The sequence below is a fragment of the Ictidomys tridecemlineatus genome, chromosome 3, assembly GCF_052094955.1.
Source record: "Ictidomys tridecemlineatus isolate mIctTri1 chromosome 3, mIctTri1.hap1, whole genome shotgun sequence".
Taxonomy (NCBI): domain Eukaryota; kingdom Metazoa; phylum Chordata; class Mammalia; order Rodentia; family Sciuridae; genus Ictidomys; species Ictidomys tridecemlineatus.
Window position 1 is genome coordinate 60,993,225 of NC_135479.1, and position 6,806 is coordinate 61,000,030.

The following is a 6,806-nucleotide window of genomic DNA, read 5'->3' on the forward strand; positions in this document are numbered from 1 at the left end:
ATAAATGAATAAATAAAGAAACCTATAAGCTATAATTATAAAACCTCTAAGAAGGCAGGGGTGTAGCTTCCCTAGCATGTCTGAGGCTCAGGGCTCGAGCCTCAGCACCACATAAAATAAAGACATTCTGTCCATACACAACAGCAAAAAATTTTTTTCTTAAATTCTAAGAGAAAAACTAGGAGAAAGCTCTGAGCAATGGCTTTATAAATATGACTCTGAAGGCACATTCAGGAGAGCAAGAATAACCAAATGACAGGACATCACACTGAAAAGCTTCTGCACAGCAAGGAAAACCAACAAGCACCAAGATGGAAGGCCACAGATACAGTGGGAGTCACATCTGCAAAGCATGTATCTGATGGGAGCTAACACCAAAACTATATAAGGAGCTCATACAATTCAATAACAGATCAAACATACATAAGTAAATATACTTAAGAATGGTGTACGGTGCCACTGCTGGTGGGACTGCAAATTGGTGCAGCCGATATGGAAAGCAGCATGGAGATTCCGTGGAAATCTGGAAATGGAACCACCATTTGACCCAACTATTCCTCTCCTCAGACTATACCCAAAGGACTTCAAAACAGCATACTACAGGGACACAGCCACATCAATGTTTTTAGCAGCACAATTCACAATAACTACACTGTGAAACCAACCTAGATGCCCTTCAGTAGATGAATGGATGAAAAATATGTGGCATATGGACACAATGGAATATTACTCAGCAACAAAAGAGAATAAAATCATGGCATATTCAGGTAAATGGTCGGAGTTAGAGAAGATAATGCTAAGTGAAGTTATCCAATCCCAAAAAATCAAATGCCGGATGTTTTCTCTGATATAAGGAGGCTGATTCATAGTAGGATAGGGAGAGGGAGCATGGGAAGAATAGAGGAACTCTAGATAGAGTAAGAAGGGTGGGAAGGGAAGAAAGGGGGCATGGGGTAATTAATGATGGTGGAATGTGATGATCATTATTATCCAAAGTACATGTATGAAGACACAAATTGGTGTGAATATACTATGTATACAACCAGAGATATGAAAAGTTGTGCTCCATATATATAATAAGAATTGTAATGCATTCTGCTGTTATATACATATAAAAAAATAATGTATGGTGCAGCTAACATTGTTAAAGTGTCCATTTGTAATTTTTATAACACAAAAAGTGTTTGGTAATGGAGGTGATATGTATGTAAAATAGATTGATGGTGTAATCTTTTCACAATGTACATGGATAACAGAATATTTAGTTGTACATTTTAAACATATACCATCTTTTCCAAAGTAAAAGAAATTATAAAGACAAATAGATTTACCTTCTTGTTTCAGTATAGCAAAATGAGATAATCACAGTTTTCAGAATGATCGGGTAATCTATGTTCATTTCTATTATTTAATATGTAACTATATAACTTATTTCTCTTCTTATACAAGATCAGGATTTTGACTACACCTCAGAAAAAGGAAAACATTCACCAGGCATGCTCAATTTTCTGAAAAAATATAATTATTTCAGGATATTTTACTTTAAAACAAATTGTTCAATGAAAATAGTACCACTCATTATTATTGCTGCATATATATACATGACTGCATGACCAATGTGATTCTGCAACCTGTACATTCAGAAAAATGAGAAATTATACCCCACCTGATTCAAATGTATGATATGTCAACATCATTGTACTGTCATGTGTATCTAATTAAAACAAATAAAAAATTAAAATTAAAAAAAGAAAATAGTACCACTGAGACATAGCTATGTATTTAGGTATGCTGGTACACACCTGTAAGACCAGGACTCAGGAGGCTGAGACATAAGGATCACAAGTTCAAAGTCAACCTGGACAATTGAGCAAGACCTGGGGAACTTCCTGATAGTTTGTCTCAAAAAGAAAACAGAAAAGGAGAGAGACAGGCAGGCATTTGTTATTGTACTTGACAATGTAAGTGTTTTGCAAATTATTTCTTGTCATTAAACTTTACTTCCATAAAATCTAATATTTTTAAAGTCCTACCTCCTAAAATGGATGTTAGGGTCTTTAAGTTAATAACTCTAATACTTAGAATTGACCAAGAGGAAACATGAACACCTGAGACCATCTGGGGCCAGCTGCTCTGGTGATGGAGGAAGGCATTCTGGAGTTTCTGCTGGTGCATATGTTAGAAAACATCTAGATTTCACCTTCAATTAATTCAAAATATTAAAGCCTGGGCTGTTCAAAGCACAGCCAAGGTGGGTTTAGAATGTTATTTCTCAGACAGAAAACAGAAACTTTGTCAGAAAGCTCAACGTAATTCCTTTCTGTGGCCTTGGGCTCACCCAACCTGCTGGTCCCTCCAAAAGCCCCAATAATTGAGAAACCCACCAAGGAAGGGCAGGCCCCAGCACTTAGCCTCCTACCTAGTGCCCTCACCCTGCATAAAAACCTGTAGTGTGCAGCAAAATAAGGTCAATGAGAGACGTTTATAGCAGTGAACACCCACATCAGAACAGATCAAAGATGACAACAAAATCCAAACTAAAGCAACACCTCTAGGAACTAAAGAAAGAAGAACAAACTAAACCAAGAGTTGATTTTAAACAATAATAATAAATATCAGAGCAGAAATAAGTAAAATTAAAACTACAGAAACAATAAAAAAAACAATGAAACTCAGACCAGGTGTTTAGAAATAAAATCAGCAAACACTTAGCTAGATGAAGGGGGAAAACAAAGAAAGAAGATTCAAGTGAAATAGGAGACACTGCAACTGACACAAAATAAATAGAATCATAAGAAACTCCTATGAAGAGACCACGAACATATGCCAGTAAATTCGATAATCTAGCAGGATACATACCTCGACATATCCAATCTACCATGAGGAAATTATGAAGAAATGGAAAATCTTAGTGCAATGGTGAGTAAAGATGCTGAATAAATCAAGGCCAACACCCCCTGCTGGCCCTTCAGTCAGCACAGTATCTTGAGAGGATCCCTGAGCCTCTGTTCTCCCAGGCAATTGTTTATTTGTTTTTATTGTATGTGTTTATTATTTTAGTATTGTTTAAAATTAAAGATTTGTTTGCATGGTTAGAAGACTCAGTTATTTGCCATCAAGTGCCTTCTCTAAACTGTGCAATAATCACCAGTTTCGAGTTCCAGAACATTTTCCGGAATTTGGTATCCATGACCAATGCCTCCCCACCCTCCCGCTAGTCCCCAGCAACCCCTTAACTTTCTAGTCCTGCGATATGCCAAGTCTACATTTTTCTAACCAGTGCAGTCTAATTTCTTCTGGGCTGTGTAATGTTGGAAGGGACTAATTATGTTTCCTTAGAAGGACAAATGCCATACAGGACTGAAAGGTTAATAAAATAGGTACTTGTCACTCTGTTTTTCTGTATGCTTAACAGAACACTGTTGAAATCTTGAGAACTGTTTGCTAATCTTGTTCCCAGAATGTGCTGTCCCCAACTGCCAAACTGCAGAATGCACTCCCTCACTGGGTTGCAGGCAAACTGCCCACTCGCCCTAACCTGTCAATGAACTTCCCTCCCTGCCCTCTCCAAGAAAAGTATACAAGCTCTGCTTGAGCTGTTCTCAGGGCTCTCTCTCTTTGCTCTATTCAAGTGAGCTCTGAGCCCCAGCATGCTGGACCCCTAATAAACCCTTTGCTGTTGCATGAGACAGTTTCTTGGTGGTCTCTTCCTCTGACGCTCACCCGACCTCTTTACAGGTCAATGTTTTTTATGTTTTTATTTTTATTTTTTGGTACTCGGCTTGAATCCAGGGGCACTTTACCACTGAGCTACATCCATGGTCTTTTCCTTTTTTATTTTGAAATAGGGTCTTGCTCCATTGCTGAGCCTGGCCTAAACTTAAACCTTTTTGCTCAAACAGTGTTATTTAGAAACAGAAAAAAAATATATATGGCGGGCCTGGTGGCAGTGGCCCTCCCGGTGGCCAAGCCCCGGGCCTGGGTGATGAGGAGGAGAGGCAGGGGCTGGCCAGTGTGGAGCCCGTCCGGGCACCCATGCAGCCTGGGGGCGGGGCCTCCCCCTCCCCACCCCATCCCCCACCTGCCAACCCAGCGCTGGTAAATGCCTGGAGGTCCTCCTGGGCTCAGCGGGCGTCTGGTCCCAGCTGCTGGAGGAACAAGGAGTATGGGAAGCTGATTAAGACCCCACGGATGGACAACGTGGTGCTGCGCCGGCCCTTCTATCTGGCTGACGAGGGGATCCTGTGTCTGATGGCCACCACCTCATCCTGTCCTCACCTCAGGACAACCCAGAGGAGCTGTGGAACCTAGTACAACCAGTATGGAAATCAGTATGGAGATTTCTCGAAAGACTAGGATTGGACCCAACATATGATCCTGCTGTAGCACGCTTCAGTATCTATCCAAAAGAATTAAAATTAGCATAGTCTAAAGATATCTATATGCCTGTTTATACAGCGTGATTTGCAATAACCATGTGGTGGAACCAGCCTGGATGTCCATCAGTGGATAAACGGATAAAGAAAATGTGGTATATATGCTCAGTGGAGTTTTACCCAGACATAAAGAGGAATGGAATTATGCTATTTATAGACATCATGTTAAGTGAAAATAAGCCAGACTCAGAAAGCCAAGGGTCATATGTTTTCTCTTTTGTGTAGAAGGTAGAGAGGAAAAAAGAAGAGAGATCTTATGACAACAGAAAGTAGAGGGAGGGGGTCGGGGTAGGGAGAAGGAAAGGGACAAGAGAAGTAGTGGGGAATGAAGTTGATACAGTTGTGTTTTGTGCCTGTATGAATATGTCACAATGAATCCCACTATTGTGTACAATTATTATGCACCAATAAACTTTTAAAAATAAAAAAAACCATCGTGCTGTCGACAATTTGTAGGATTGCTGGATATCATCATGATAAAACATGATTTTCCAATTATTGGGTTGGATAGTCCTGGAATGGAGGAACGTTTTAAATATAGCCAGAACTACTGAGGCATTGTCTACCTTGGACTCTTGTACCCTTTCTTCTATGGGCCCATATTTGAGGTGATAGAGGAGGGCTGGAGTTCCTTGCTTCCTTCCTGAGCAAGAGTGTGAACTCTACTCTTCAGCTACCAGTGAATGAAGACTAAGATATGGCAATAAGGAATTTGCTATCTGCCCTTGCTATTTGACCAATTGTCATAGTGCCCAAATCCATTGATGATGCAGCTCTTCCAAAGGTACCTATATTGGACACACAGGGTACATTCCAGTATTCAGCTATTCTCATTTTTTAAAAAATGAAATGGTAATTATGCAAAATGGTCAGTCACTCACTGGCACAAATGGGAGAAGGTACAAGGAAGATGAGACACTTATAAATGCTACCCTCAGGGCAGAAAACATGACTACATCATTGACACTTGTAGTCTGAATGTGGCTCAGCAAGCTAGAGCCAAAGGAGGTGACTTTGAACAGGAAGCCCATTACCCCCAGTGGAGGCAATTTCATAAGTTCATTAAGAGGTATCACAGCCTAACCAAACTTGTGGAAGTTTGTGATGACCAAACATATAACATGGACCAATGGCTCCGTAAGTTGGAGGCCTCCAACTGGCTGACTCGTGGCAAAGAGATTCTGACCACTGCCTGCCTAGCCACTCAGTGCATCCACAGGGAAGGAGCATCAGTCCTGATTCATGGAGCAGAAGGAACTGACTCTATCCTGCAGGCAGCCTCCCTGGCTCAGTTCATTTTGGAACCACAGAGACAGATTGTCTGAGGTTTCAAGGCTCCAGACAGAAAGAGAGTGGCTTCAGGCTGGTCACTCCTTCCAACACCACTGTGCACAGTCTGCCTATTTCAGTAGCAAGCAGAAGTGGGCAGCACCTGTAGTTCTTCTCTTTTTTTGGGGGCTGTGTGTGGCTACTCTGTGAGTTCCCTTGTTCTTTAGGGTTTAAGGAGTATTTCCTCATCATGCTCTTTGAGCATGCATATGCCTCCCAGTTTGGAACATTTATGGGCAAAAACGAAAGTGAAAGATATAATTTCAATTCAAGCAGAAAACAGTATCTCTGTGGTCCAGGGTCAAAACGCCCAGTGAGCTGAGAATTTTCCTAGGATGGAACCCATTCTCTAAGTACTTGGATCAAGTATATGAGGAAATGGTGAACATCACTGAGTACAACAGGGAGTTACAAGCAGAGGTCAACATCCTGAGGACGCAGTTGGTGGAACTGGAAACAGAGGATGAGCTGCAGGAGAGTTCCTGAAACCCCCCAGCATCCTAAAGACCTTCAGGGCAGAGTCCTCCTCTTTCTGTCTCTTCCTGTAGTTCACTTGTACTCCATATTCTTAAATTTAAGGATTTGGACATGGGGTCAGTCTGATCTCATACTCTCTCAGCACTGTAGAAATGTTACCCACTATGATCACAATTTTATGTGGCATAGTAGGCCTTTCCTTTGGAAGCAGGAAGGAGATGCCAGTCATTTTATTTTACATGGAATTGGTGACCTATTTAATGGCATTTATGTCACATATCATTTTTCCAAAACTCCCCTCCTTGTACCGTTTCCAAACAGATCTCCAGAGCAGGTCAAGATATGATTAGATCACTCTATGGAGTATTTGGTGGATTAACAAAAGGGTCAGGCTTTTAAGCACTCTTGGTATAGAAATTTAAAATTAAATTGGTTAATAAACCAAAAATTCTGTTAATATGCCTTTTCCATCTTTGCAACGTAAAATAATTGCTGCAGGCTGCACGGCGGGGGCCGCGTGAGCCTTAGCTCCGCTCCTGCCCTCTGCTGTTTTCACCTGCCGCC

At 41.1% G+C, this 6,806-nt stretch overlaps 1 pseudogene; it reads left to right on the forward strand.

Moving 5' to 3' along the window:
• The first annotated feature begins 4,035 nt into the window (after nucleotides 1-4,035).
• On the forward strand, nucleotides 4,036-6,251 carry LOC101973196 (myotubularin-related protein 9-like; annotated as a pseudogene).
• Nucleotides 6,252-6,806: the final 555 nt, after the last annotated feature.